The 15305-nt window shown below is 37.2% G+C and overlaps 1 long non-coding RNA gene across 1 annotated transcript in view; it reads left to right on the forward strand.

Moving 5' to 3' along the window:
- LOC110474173 (uncharacterized) overlaps nucleotides 1–15305 on the forward strand; it is a 352072-nt gene that overhangs the window by 47021 nt on the left and 289746 nt on the right. Inside the window, exon 2 of the long non-coding RNA XR_014957607.1 lies at nucleotides 9224–9414. This is a non-coding gene — a long non-coding RNA (uncharacterized LOC110474173). The remainder of the gene's footprint in view (nucleotides 1–9223; nucleotides 9415–15305) is intronic.

Below are 15305 nucleotides of genomic sequence, written 5' to 3' on the forward strand. Positions count from 1 at the left end.
ATGTATAGTAGAAATGTGCCCCACTGCATGAGAGGCAGTGTCTAAAGTTTTCCTGATCAGCACTTACCACATAAGGAAGCTGCAACTGTTACTGGTTTTTGTCTTATTCTTGCAGCTTTGTTGTTGATCATTAATCTTCTGTATTATAAAGGGGCCTGAATCAGGACACAGCTTCAGTGGACACTTGTACAAACATGCAGCACCTCCCTGCTTTTTTGTGGGAAGGCTTTATCATTACTCTGAAATACAAAAGGGCTGTAAGGAATAGCCAGTAAGGAGCAGTTAGGGACTTGGGGATTATCTAGTTTAGAGAAATGAAGGCTGAGGGGTGACCTCATTGCTCTCTACAGCTTCCTGGGGAGGGAAGGTAGAGAGGGAGATGCTGAACATTTGGAGCCTACCACAAGCAAAATTCTGTTGTGGAAATTGCAAGTTACAGAGAACTACCATGCCTTTTGCTCTGAGTGGAGGTTTTGTAAATGTTGTTGTTTTGTTTAAATTTAGAAATAATTGACTTGATTTAAAATATTTTTTATTAATATCACTTTGGTGCTTTCAGTTTGTGTGCAGTTTTCTAGAACGTTACTGTTTGTGTTTGAGTTCCTTTGTATTTGGCATATCCTAAGGGTGCACTCTCTCTGTAGGAAAGGAACATCCTACAGCATCACAAACATGCTGTAGGATGTCATTCATCACCAATTCTTGGATGACTTCCAATATTACTTACTTATCTGAATATAATTATTCTAGGCTTTAAATCCTTTTTTTTTTTTTTTTTAAGGAAATACATAATACAGATTATTTTGCATGGTCTCTAACTATGCTGATCTGTTTGACCTTAGTGTATTCCTGTGCCTAAGCAGTCCTAACTTCTCTTGCAGTGTGTTTGAGCTTGAGTGACAGAGGGCTCTAGTTTGAACTGAATGTGGCTGTAGAGCAATGACTTCATTCTGAGTGTTGCTGTCCTTACTGTGCATGGACAGCTGAGAGAGAACTTATCAAAAACTTACCAGTGTTGTTACATGGTTCCTGAACTGCCTTCAAACAAAACTTCTGATCCCATGAAGACTGAGGGGCTTCTTGTCTGTGTGGACTCTGAGAACAGCATCCCCTCCTTTGCTGCTCGGGAGCTGGTGGACAGCAAGAATTGGTCCCTTTGCCATTGTGCCCCTGGAGGTGGCATCAGCTGACAGTGCTTCATAAATAGTATTCTGTGTTTAACAGCTACCCAGGGGTCTGCTGAGGTTTTGAAATGAAGGATTGAAGGGCTCTCTCTAGAAGCTTTTACAAAAGAGATGAATGAGTAGAGAACAGTACTGGTGGGGCGGGGATTCTTGTACAAAGAAGCAAAGCTGGATCTGTAGCAGTCAAAGACTCAGATAATTGGTGACAGTGCCTCCTGTCCCTCATCTGCTTCTGCCAGAGTGCAGCTCGTACTGTCATCTACTTGAGGCAGATTGCAGTGTCCTGGAAGTTTGACCAAGCTTCAAAGCTTTGACTATCACAGTGGAGAGCCTTGCCCTCAGCAGACAGCCATTTCCTTCTAATGTGGAATACACAGTCTGCAATGTTAGTTTGTTCTTTTTTACAGAGTTCTGGTCTGCAGACGTGTTCTCTAAAGAAGTGTCGTGAAGTATGATGATAGCTGCTGGCACAGCAAGAGAAGAGAGAGTTTAGACTAAACCCATCAAATGAAACAATTTAGTAGAAAACCTTTGATGGTGTTTTTAAATTTATTAAATGGAAAACACTGTGTCAGCCCTTTTAAAATTGTACTTTCAAAAGGGTGGCAGAAAACAGAATGGTATTTTTTCTGCAGGTTCTTTCAGAGTTGACTTTGAGTAGATAAAAGAAATGTATCTCCATTGTTTAAATATTGTTAAAATATGGGGCTGAAGTTTTGCAATCAATTTCTTATGTAGTGCTTTGAATGGGTGAGAAAGCATCCTGGAGCAGCGCGAGTAGTTATGGCTTCAAACCTCGAGGACCTTAGAGACTGGCTGAGTACTCTGTGCTACATTTTGTGCTAAGTTACTGTCCTTTTCGTACCTCCTGTCTTTTGAAGAATACCAGCTTAATATATGTTATTCTGTATTCCTGAATTATTTAAAAACACACAATTATGTAGGCAAGGAAAATAATTCAGTCTAAATGTTAATTTCAAGAAAGTCACCTGTTTGGTGCTTTTTTGTACTCCCTTTCAAAAGAGAGAGTATGTATGAGAGGGGATCCACCTCAGATCCTGCTCTGGTGAGATGCTGCTCCAGAAAGGAGAGTCTTGGTTTTAAAGACCTTGTGACTCCACAAGTTCTGTGGGTTTCAGCTTCTCTTGCTATGTTTGGGGTCCAAATCTGTATTTGGAGCTAGGAAAATGCTGTAAAGCCACGTGAAGTGCTGTTCAGCCTGGCACAACTGAAAGCCAGAACTTTTCTGCTTGCATCAGCCACACCCCATCTGTTTCTCCTTGCCACCTTCACCAGCTTTATCTGCCTAGATAAAATATGAGAAATCTTGCCTTATTGCTCAACCATGGCAAGTTGAGGCTTTCTGAAAATTCAGACTTGTGCTTTTCTATTGCTAGATGGGTAACTAGTTCTCATTTATGCCTCTGTAAACCTAAAAAGACCATAGAGTATTTAATTAGACTTTCCAATATGTTACTTCTATTTAAAGGAGAAGATTTGGGTAATGAGGGCTGTAAACCTGGGCAGAGATGCACAATAGTAAATTTCAACACACCCACTGGTCCTTTGATATTGCTTTTATCTTAATCTGGGTTCTAAGCTTTATTTTTTTAATGATACCTGGATATTCTCAATTTGCGATAACTTAAATAACCAGTTCATGTAAAGTAAAAAAAAAAAACAAAAAAAACAAAAACCAAACAATAATTTAATTGGTAATCACTTAGCTGAAGATTATTAGTTGTCAATCATTATGGGCCTAAATTTGTTGTACCACAAAGACTATATTATACCTCAAAGATAGATATGATATAATTTAGACTTTTGAATCACAGATTCTTCTGGAAAGTTGAAGTAAAAATCAGACTATGGATTTGGAAAAAAATTTGAGTAATTCAGGGAATCCTGACATTGCTAACATTGAGTGCAAAAATACTAAGGATCTTATTGATTAAAATTCATATAAAATAGAGTGGGACTTTCTGATGTGCCTGAGTGATTTTTATTACATGGGGGTTTTTCAAAGCATATCTTTCTTGTAGACAAGTAGCTCAATAAAATGCATGATAGTAGGGCAAATGTCAGAAAGTTTCTGTACTTTTCAGAGTGGTGATCTCGGTCTAAAATACCAGGACCATTTCCATTGCATTCTGTGTATTTTTATTTCTGGATTTCATTGTCCTACATTGAGAATGTCTGGAATTACAAAGATAATTGCATTGAAGTAAATGTTGTTGAAGCGCTTTAAGAGCTTCTGGTAAACTGATTTATATGCAGCAGCTGTGGGGTAAACTGCACAGTAATTGACCCCATTGCCCTTTTCTGGTTGTTCAAGGTGGAGTAATCTCAGGGGGACCTGTTCATCGCTGCCCCACAATGCAAGATGACTGTGGAGTCATTGCAAGGAATTTGGGTTTAGGCTTATAAAGATTTGTCACTAGCCACTGGATATCATTGGGCTCAATAAAATCAACAAGCTTATAATTCCTCTGAACTATCTAACAGTAACCTAATTTAGAAATGCAAATAAGAAAAACATCTACCATAACATTAAAAATGTCTTAAAATATTACAGATTCAAGTCACAGGAAAGAGTGCTGATCTTGGAAAGCTTGATGCCAATTATGTGCTTCACTGAATTAAAATGAACTCATATTATTAATAAAGACTCAAATGATCTAGTCTGCTAGTCCAACCTTTCATCACCTCATATTTTCATTAGAAACGAACTTTTCAATTACAAACTGTCTTCCAAAACTTAGTACTGACTTCCAAAATTAAGTTTTCCAGACTGTGATTCAGTCACATGAACTTAAATAATACAGAAGAATCTTGTAGAATTTGACACTGTTACATGTCCTTCTCTCTTGCTGCTTCATGGGTCTTTTCACATTAAGTGATCATCTTGTTCGGGCCACTGACAGTGAAAACTAAATCCAACTGTGCAGGGACTTTTAGAAGAATGAGGCTTAGAAATAATCCAGATATATACAAAGAATAACATCTATCAAAAGCAATATTGAAATCTGAAAATTGAAATGCAGCTGTCAGCTCTTCTGATGACTGCCAGAAGCAATGAATGGATTGAAAAATATTTGAGAAAGCTTTGTGCTTTTTTTTCTAGTTTGAAGAACATTTCCTTATTGGAATATTTTATCCTAATAATCCTAAAGGAAATCCTGTTAATTAAGTTGAGAAAATTTGACATGTGAGCCATTCCTGGACTTAGAGGTATTCTTGTGCTGGGAATTGGTAGATGAGGGTTCTACAGCTAATTTTGTACTGAAATTTTTGTTCAATGTTGAACAAAATCTCTGAAAATTTATATAGATATTCAAGCTACCTGTAACACTCCTCTCTACTTTTACTGTCTATTTTTTATCAGAATACTTTAATATTACATGCCAAACTTGGTGGGATTTGTCTTAGGTGGGTCAGATACTATTAATCTGGAAATTGTTTTAGTTATAACCAAACTATAGAAAATAAAAATTCAGAAAGGTTGGCAACTAGTTATCACATACATTTACACCCACACCTGCTATGATGCTTAAGGAATCATAAAAAAGGAATGGAAATGCTGAAGTGTTTTGCAAAGAACTGCTCTGTATCAAATAGCTCTGTAGAAGAAGTTGAATTTTCTCTGCTAAAGCAGTTTAAACATTGTGTTTGAGATAAATAGATTTACTATAAAATTAATGGTGATTTATAAAGGAGAAAACAAAAAATGTTAATTTTGGTGTGTTCCTGGAAGTTCCTTTGAGCTGAGTTCATGTACACTCATGGAAGTCAACATTTTTATTGAAAGCTTATTTTTTAAATTGAACATTGTATTTTCATTTTAAAAAATAGTAAAAAAAATTGTCAGGAAACAATAAAAGACTTTGGAAAATAATCATATATATATATATATCCTTAAAAGGTAAGCCAAAAATACAATGCTATTTGCCTCAGAGGAAGGTAGTAAGATTATATAAATAATGAATATGATCAGAAGTTGGAGAAAGGAAGGAAAAAACCCCTTAGAACAAAAGCTTTATCATTATACAATGACATTAAGTTGCAGGATGTTTTGGTGGGGGGTGGAAGGGTACTGTAAGAGACACAGAAGCTGTGTCCAGCCTCCTCCAGCCTCATTCCTAGGTATCTCCTAGCTAGGAGTTGTTCTTAAAAGAATTTTGTCTTCCTTCTCCGGGATTTTACTCAAGTCTTTCTGCCCAGCAATCTGCTTGTTCACCATTTGTTCTCCTTCTGTCTTCTGATCCAAGTGTTTTGGTCTCAATCTATGTTTTCCCTAGACTTTCCCAGTTTCTTTTTCATTCCTCAAGATCGTCTTCCCAGTCTGTTCCCTGAAGGATTGGTGCTCTCCCTGGATATTTGAGTTTGAGAGCTGCCTCTTGTGTTTTGCTTGGACTTAGTAAGGAAAGTATTGAAATAGCAGCAAAGACCTCTTGCCTTAGTTCAGATTGTTCAACTCAGATTTGGCACTGAGCTGAAAGACCTTCTCAGGCCCCTGGAGCATGTCCAGTACAGACAGAAAGGCTGGGAAATACAAGCCCAGGAAGTGCTGGCTGTGCACAGACCACAAGGCTTGAAGTTGGACTTTTTTGAGTGGTTTTCATTGAGAGAGCGAAAGGCACAAGATCTCTGCCAACTTGGCAAGTCCTTATTCTAAAGCATGGGACTTCTTAAATAAAGGTCTTCAGAATCTTTTGCTTTCTAAGCAAAAGCTATTTCCCGTTGCCTTTTTCTCAGGAACAGCTGCAGTATTCTGACTGAAATTTTCCAGGAAATTCAGGCTAGGGGAGACACATCACCCAGATGATTACAGCTTCCTCAATGGTGCAAGTGATTGAGAACAGGGTCTTCACTAGGGACACAGCATCAACCTTAACTGAAATCAGTTCTGTAGGGAAAATTTTTTCTACTTTTCTGTGCAGGTGTTTATTTCTTAATTCTTCTACTTTTAGTACGTGTCCCTTAAAGCTTGTTATTCTCTTCATGTTTCAGTAAGCAAGCAGTGACATGAAAAACACTTGACAGTCAAGTCTCTCACAGTTCCATTTGAACCCAGCAGAGGAAACTTTGTTATCAGAGTCTTTTCAAGCAAAAATTATTATTATCTGGGAGGAGCTCAACTTGATTATTAGATTGCCAAGCTTTGTGCAAAACTGTTTACATTTGCAAGCCAGCAAAATTGATGTGGAACGCTGTGCTATATAACCAAGAATTGCATTTTTCCCAGTGTCTTTCAAGATAGAATTTTTCCTGTTGTCTTTATTTCATTAAAAGCTAAATGACTGTCATTATTTATCAGTAATTTTAGAATATGTTAAAGGTTATATTTGGGATAATTTTTTTAATATGAATTTTTAGGTTTGTTTGTAGTACCTTTGTTCAGAATTGCTGCTTTCATGCTGGGAACACTCAAAATCACTCCTAGATACAGTTGCATTGAAAATAGGTACGTATACATGTTTAAATTCACGTTTGTTTTTATTGTAATGAACACAACTGAGTACAGCAAGCTGGTGTGGCATGTACTGTTCCACAGGTGGCTGTGCAAAACAGTCAGTGCTCCATTACCTGTGTGAAATGTCTGGAACACTTATGGAAAGATATTAAGTACAATAAGATTCTAAATTCCTGTTATAAAGTTTTGGGGTTTTTTCTATATAACTTGTTTTGTATTTCCCTGCACTTGGAATAACAAGAAATCCAGAGTAAGCACAAAGACTTTGGAGGCACAAGAAGGACTGAAAAATCCTTCATGTAAAAAGCACAAATTGAAGATTTGGCAATGGGGTACATGGGCATCTGTTCCTGGGCATAGCCTTGTGTTTCGGTGGGGCTGACACTGAGTGAGTTTGGTAATGCTTCTGGTCTGCAGTTTGTGTGGAGCCACCTAAAGAGGACCTGGCACTGGTTGACACAATGTTTAACTGAGACATAGAGGAATGAGAGGATGTGGAGGCTGACTGACTTCCCCACAGGGTCCATATCCTTGAGCTTTTTGGTGGGTTTATGTATTTAAGACAATGTACAAATTTTGTCTATTCTATACTCCCTGTGTACCTAAATGAAATGTTTTGTCCTCCAGAATTATTGCTAAAAGTTTGTTCCTCTGCTTATTAGTTGTTACCTCATGAGAGGATCTGCTTTGTCCTGTCTTCATACTGGGTTTTCCTATTATCAAAATATACCCTAACACCATTATACATGGAAGTTGGAGACTGAAAATGTGGTTTTTCTATAATTTTTTTTTCAACTTTATAGTGTGGTTTTCTGTAAGGATGAAGATATTTGGTGACATTTACTGTATGTGGAAGAAGCTGGAACTGGTCAAAGATGTTAACAGAGGATGGGGAGTTAATGCATCATAAACTTCTTCATAATATAAAGTTTATCATTTTGGGGAAGTCCATCATATAATTTAATGTCGTGATGGCAGCAACAGTTAAAATGCTTCAGTTCTTATTATTAAATTGTTAGAGCTTTAATAGCAAGTGGCTGTGATGACAATTTCCGGATCTCCTGGGGAAGTGTGGTATGATTCAGCAATGTCTGTCACCCAGAGCCATCTTGCTTGTGCTATGGATATTTTTTTTCTGAGTAGTAACACTTGTCTGGGATAGCTATGTGAATTACCCCTTAAGAAAAGACATAAAATATTTCTATAATTTATTTCCAATTACTTGTACTAAAACATTTATTGCAGCATTTGCTATTTCAAAGGCACTAAATGGAAATATCTAGGAAAAAAGTCATTAGTCACAAAAACTATTTTTGGAGATGTTTATGGTCAATCAATATTTTTTTCCTATATCATTTACATTAGAAATGAGTACATGCCTGGAAGATAAAATGTTGTGTAAATTCATGACTTCACTTAGCTGGCAGTGGGAAAAGGAGCGTGCAAAGTTTGTAGCATCCCTCCTGCCTTCATTGGGAACTGCTTCTCCATACTGAGTTTTTAATTCTGGACTCATAACTCTGAACTTCCAGATTGATTCTTTGGCTTGGAACTGCCAGCTGATGGGCAGGGGGAAGGGAGTTTATCCATCCATATGCAATATCAAATAACATCCCAAGATGTCACTTCATAACATTTTACTTAAATGCCATGGTATTCTAAACAGTGGCCTGAAAAGCATGCTGAAATGGAGCCTTCTGCAACTTTGTAGACATCTATTAATGGTTACTGCTGATAAATGATAGTGAAAAACCAGCTTGATGAATTGCAACTTTTTCTTAGTGTAATACATTCTAAGATCTGCTGCTTCCTCAGATAAAGGTTTTTTCTTCGTTTGTGTGCTTTGAGCTGAGTACAGACACTCCCTTACTGCTCTGAAATGGGTGTTTATGGTTTATGCAGGACAGGAAGGCATTTTATCCTGGGCTATGAGCTCATGGGCAGAGTCCTCTGAGAAAATTGTCCGTTTGTTTGTGACATGAGAAACTTTGCTGGGTGTTCATACCCTGATATACCCTACAAGATAAATTGCATTTTTTTTACTGAGAGATAAGCACCTTCACCTGCTCATGGGCTGAAAACATGCACAATTACCATAGAACAAGTGATGCAAATTAGTTTTCTCTTTACCAAAGTGTGTATGTGTCTATTGTGTCTCTGATAAAATTGCTTCAGAATGTAGTACTATCAGGCAATTATGGAACTAATATGGGAAAGAAAAGTTTCTCTTTAATCTTTATCAAATGGTATTTATACAACAAAGGGATATCAATTCTAGATTTATTGTTGTAATGCTTTAAAGCATAAGGATGCATGCTTTTTATTCAGTTCTTACTAATAAACTTGTGTTTATCCTCATTATCCATAGATGTCTAACCTGTCTAGTGGCTGGTGTGAATAACTGAAAGAAGAAAATTAAGAATTTGCTTCCTGTGTTCTTTCATGCTGATGAAACTCAATGAAATGAACAATCACTTAAGCAAAATACAAAATAAGGAGTAAATTTTTGAAAGTTCAAATGTATTTAAAAATTCAAATCCTTTATTTTACTTTTTTCTTTTTGCAGTATTTGCCATCTCTCTTAGAAATCCAAAGAGAACATATTGGTTACCAGGAAATGAATGAATCCATATCCTCCAGAGGCAGAGTTCAGTTGGGGAAAAATGTCAAGATATGGAGAACAGATATCAATGAACATAAACAATACTGCTGTGAGAAGAGAGCTGGGACTACTCAAGGCTCACATGAATTCCTACAGTAAGTACAGCTTGAAGGTTAAAGGGGCTCCTTTGGGCAGAAAAATCTTTGAATAGTATATTTTTAAACAAAATCATTTTCATAAGTGTTCAATCTGAGTCTCAAAGCCAACTTGATCTGTGTAAAATTCAGCCAGAGGATATCCTAGAAAGTTCAAAGTGAGGCTTAATGCAATTGCACCTTGATGCAGAAACCTTTGGCATTTTTGTGGCTTATCAGTATTTTAGGAGTAATATGGCATTTACATAAAATCATTAGGGAGGAAATGAACAGTGTGAATTGTGAAATTCTTTGTTATTTGGTAATACTGAAAAGCAGATGTGAAACACATGGCTGAGATATATTATACAGAGTTTTTGGGGGAATTTTTAAATTTAAATAAAAACACATTCAACTTTTTCTGTGAAGGTCAAACCTTTAAAGAAATACAAGTATGAGACATTTTCTTTGGAACAAGTAAGACATTTAAAAATAAAAATTCTACTTAGAAATGTTAGAAATTAGTTCAGCATTGTTTTGATATTTCCTTCTTTTTGTTTTGGCTAGGCCACTGATTTTTTCAGTCAAATCACTGTCCAATGAGTGGGTTTTTTTTACAAATTGGTTAAAGTGTGAATGAGACTTATTTTTAAAGGTAGGCCTATGAATCTTTAACATATGAGCTCAAGTTCCAGCAACTAAACATGATTTCAATTTTTGTTGATTGGCATATGAGGGGCAGCTATACTGCTTATAATAAAAGTTTTTTAAAAAAAATTCCTGCTTTTTCTAGAACTATTATCCATACTCATAGTACAGATCTCTGCATTTCAGTTTGAAAAGCAGTGGCCTGTGACCTTTTACTCAGTAAGTGATTTAACCCAAATTTGTGGTGCATGTTATTTTAAACTTCTATTTATTTTAAAACTCCACAGTGACAAAACATCTGTTTACAGCCTCTTGAACACAGTGAATTCTCTGTGTTCTCTTTAACCATTTTTCATCAGGGCTGCTGTGATATCAAATCAGTGAGAACTCAATAAAGTGTGATAATATGTGAGAAAGTCACTGAGAGTAGAAAGTGCCAGATTAGTTGATTTCTTGCAGTATTTTGTGTCACAACTGTGATTTGAAGGTCCAAAGGAATATTTGTTTTTCATCAGGTGCTCATGTTTTATTTGTTTCCTATATGATATCTGTTTGGTTTTTATAATCTGTTTGCATCTGTTATAAAGTGATTATGTATTTAGGCCCTCAGGATAAACCAGTAATTATCCTGAAGGTGTCATTGACACTGCACTGTTACGAGTACCCAAGACCTGCTATGGTAGGCACAGTGGATCATCTGCTGCCCTTTTTATTAAAGAACCTCAGGCTTTTGTATTAGCTTTTTAGCAGTCATATATGTTTGGAAAACCCTTTTTGCCTCATGGTTAGTATTATGTTCTGCATTATTATCTCCATCTTTTAATTATATCTCCTATGTGTGCTCTCCCATGCAACTGCAGCAGTGCTCCTGCTTTAGACCCCCCTAGTGTACAAACATAGGAAGATGCTTTTGGAAGGCAGCTACACCTTAGGATGTCCATTAGCATTTCCCAAAGCAATTTGTGTCCTTTCTCCTGTGACAGAGATATCGATCAAATGCCTGGTGAGTTAAATGGTTGCAGCTTAATCATGTAAACTTGTGCATTGAGGATTCTATTGCTGGGAGTCAGTGCTGTAATATTTTTCTACCCCTGACACAGAAATCAGTCATGATTTCTGCCTATCTTCCAGCTGATTTTTCCAAGCTCTGTGCCATAGAACAATATATAATTATGGAATACTTAAGAGATTTTGTTGCTGTATTTTTTCTGGCTGCTGTAGCTACTGTAGCCTGTACAGATTTGCCTTTCCCATCTTTTCTGTTAGCTGTTCTGAGAAGGGAGAAAACCTTCCTGCTGCTAAGCATGTTATCTGCAGAGTCGATCTATCTGTAGAGTTCTGAGAAAAAGTCAAATGACAATATGTCAGCTTTGCAGTTCTGGAGAAATTATCCCACATTACCCTGGCAGTGGTAATAGTTTACAATGTTCATGGGCTGTAATGGGCTGTTTGCCTAAAAGGGCTTTGACAGTTTTGCTGAACTTAACATGTACTTAGCTAAGGGATGATCTTTCTTCACTACATCACTTGAAGTTTGAATAGGTCACATTTTGATAAGATGTGTTTGATTTACTGTGAAGCTTCTGTATAAAACCTCCTTTTTGCTTACATATTTCTCAAAATATTCATTGTATTATTCTGAGAGCAAATATCTAATTATTTGCTGCTGAAAGCCATATAAGAACATCTCTGAAATTTCTGAAATAGTTTGGTGATATCTGCCACAGTAAGTTTACATCCAAAATGAATAATGCAATGGAAAGTGATTTCATTTTGTGGGTTTGTTGAGCTGGAGTCTAGCTTTGTCATAAGACAAAAAAATTTTGGAGCCTTGTGGAGGAGGTGTGTGTTGGGGAGCTCTTTTCAGGGGCTTCTTTGACTTCATTATATCCAGGTGTGGAACTGAACATTTGCTGATGCCTTTGATATCAGGTCAAACTTTACAGGTACTTCTAACCTTTCAAACACAGGCCTCTGAAATACAGAGAGTGCCTCTGAAATAGTTTCTTCTTACAATGATATTTCTTCCAATTACATATAGCAGAAGATAATATTTAGAAGAAAAAAACCTGCTGCCATGATGGATGGAGCTTGTCTGTGCTCTTCTAACCAGTATCACCAGATATGATTTGTAGGACTGCCAGGAAGAACTGTCTTTGGTACGAGTTGCACTGCAGAATGGTCTGGGCTTTTCTGCAGGATTTGGATGTCTCTTACAGTTGTGTTCAGAGAGGAAGTGTTGGTTATGACAGGGCAGGCCAGCACAATGAGGTGATGAAACATGAGCACCGTAATGTCTGTGATTTTAACACCTCTACCAGGACACTTGTATAGAGTTTAAGGCCTATAAAAGTTAGTGTAAAGAGAAAAGGCAAAATGAAGAAAATATGTTTAAGAGCATTTACTGTCATGTAAAATTTCTCTTATGGTGGATATAAGGTTAATATAAGGCTCTTCACACGTAAGCATCTGAAGCAAAGTTGTCTGAAGCTGTCATGACAACACTAAGCTCCGGAATGGCTCATTTTTTGCCATTTTGAAAATGATCTTAACTGAGTGCCACCATACTGGGAACATGAATGATGAAAAATAATGCTGTGTGAAGATACTGCACAAGAGAAGGTAATAAGTATGCTTAAGGAAACTGTTTCCCTGAGTTGGAATCTAAAGCCCAGCTCTTTGGCTGTGTCTTTGGCTATCCTCCAGCTGGCAAAGCTACTTGTGAATTGTAGCTCTTTGTTTTTAAATGTATATAAAGTCCATATCCCAACTACTTTTTCTGCAAGCAGAGCAGTTGAGCAGATCAGCCCCATTGTCTGAGCATCTGAGAATGCCCATAAAGTATTGTAAGAAAATGATGATAATTCTGTTCCTCCTGTTGTTTGGCTCTAAAAGGGGGATTTTCTTAGCCTGGGCCTTCAGCCATCCATGCTTATGTTTGAGAAATGGTAACAGACATTCTGTTTATCACTCGTGATAGTTGCCCATATGCCATGTGTGAGGTATCAGGTGGAACCATCCTTCTCTGTATCATAGCAAGACACACCATGAATTTCAACCTGGCTGAATTTAGAACTCACAGAGTATATTCATTTGGCCAGAGGGCGTCCCATTAAGTGGCATAAGGAAAGTCTCTTTCAATTGCTAAAGATCTTTCTTGCAGTAATCCCTGCTGCTCCTGGGAATTGGATTTGGGAAGTTAAACCAAACCTTTTTCTGGCAGCTCTGTGACAGTGCCTCCAGGGCTGCTAATGTATTAGGGAAAAATTCTTCCAAGCTTTCTACAATGTAACATTTTTGTTCATAAATATATCAGCTGGTTCTAATGATACTTGTGAGATATTGATGCAGTAAGTCAGGGTGGCAGAATCTTTGTTCATAGGTGGCAGCTCATGAACAGCTTTAATTCCAGCTGCTTAGAAAGAAACAAGAAATGTCTGAAGTTAGACACTAATCAGAAAGTTTTTGCAGTTAAATGAAACACCTGACTTTTCCTTCCACTTCCACGACATTCCTAATGATCTGATATTTGCTATACCAGGCAGATCATCCCTGTGAATTTATCTGTCCATTCTTTATCTGTATGTCCATTCACAGTTCTGCACCTGTTTCAGTTTTGGACACAGCTAGTGTTGATATTTCCTCTTGATGGGCTATTTTATTCCCTATCAGTCTAGTACTTCCATAGTCATCAGGAGTCTCAGTAAGAGATGACTTAGCTGTTCCATGATAAATAAGTAGTAAAGAATATCAACTGCTGGCATCTTGCTTTATCCTGGTGAATTATACAGGAAAAATTTTAAATGTAGCAAACATTAACATGTGTCTTTCCTGGGTTTAATATCCATTTCAACTTCCATAATAGGGCTGCATCTGAGTGAACGGAATATTTCCATTCTGAAAATGACTAGTGAGATTCATGTGTTTGCTTTCATTCCCTCTGTGTCTGCCTCTGCTCACCATTCTTTCATAACAAAGCTGTCCCCAGCTTGCTTTTCAGTGTTTCAGATCACATAAAGGTGCTGACATTCAACACAGAGATAGTACATTTGTTTATTTTTCAGTTTACTGAATGCATCTCCCAACATAAATTTCAGTAGGTGAAAAAGATAACAGAGAATATTGAGCATAACAGAAACAGCTTTACAGCAAGTGAGTTCACACAATCACTTGTGCCACAGCTAATGGGATGCCCTTGCAGATATGCTGACAAAAGGGCTGTTTTAAGTCCTGCCCCACTTGTGCTACCACAAGCCCTGCTGACTGCAGGGTGACAGCCTCCAAACTCTGCAGGCAAATGCTCAAAGGGCAAGGGCAAACCACAGTTACCTACTGCAGGGACTTGCAGCTGCAGTCATTGATTTCCTGGTGCACAAATGAGAAATGACATCAGATGAGCTTTGTGCTGGAGACTTGATTAAATTGAATGCTGCACCAGACAGAAAGGATTACAGTGATGTTAGGTTTCTAAGAAAACGTAGCACGAAAGTTTAGGCTGTACCTCTGTCAGTTGAATCTGACAGCACTGGTCTGCCAGAAAAACTTCTGAAGGTAAAGACTCCAGTCTAATGTACTTTGTTTACACTGAGCTTATGGTTGTTTAAAATCTGTGCATATGTTTTGATAGAGGAGTCTAACTGACTTCTGGTATTTCAGATCTTAACACTGATTTAGCTTCTTATTACATATGCACAATCCACCAAGTGCACATTCCTGTCTAGGTGCTGTAAATGAGCTACAGTGTATGAATCTCAGCATGTAATGTGATAGCACTTTACTCATGTTGGAAGTAATGACTGCATTATGTATTTCTTGCCCAAAGAGAAATAGCGTGACTTCAGGCAACAGAAATTAACAGTATGAAGCATTATTGTTTGTGATGTTGCTGATGTTTTAATTGCTGATCATTAATCTGTGTTCTTCAACTCCAGTGTTGGTGAAATTATAATTAGTCCAGTGTGTTTTGCTGAAATGTAGAAAACAATCAGTCTGCCACTAATGATAGGGCACGTGGGACTCTGAAACTGAGTATCAAGTCAGTACTTCTGTTCCACAGTGCATAATTTTTTTTTAATATTTATATTTCTGGAGCAAAATGTACTTATCAGGAGAATAACTTACACTAAAGAAAACTTACAGAATTGAAAAAAAAGCCAAACAAAACCTTGTATACTTTATTTATTTCCATCTAATGACATAAAGATGCAATTCCTGTACTACAGTACAGGGGAAAAAATTTGGACATAAATCTTTCTGGAAATGTT

The sequence above is a fragment of the Lonchura striata genome, chromosome 10, assembly GCF_050655825.1.
Source record: "Lonchura striata isolate lonStrDom1 chromosome 10, ASM5065582v1, whole genome shotgun sequence".
Lineage (NCBI taxonomy): Eukaryota > Metazoa > Chordata > Aves > Passeriformes > Estrildidae > Lonchura > Lonchura striata.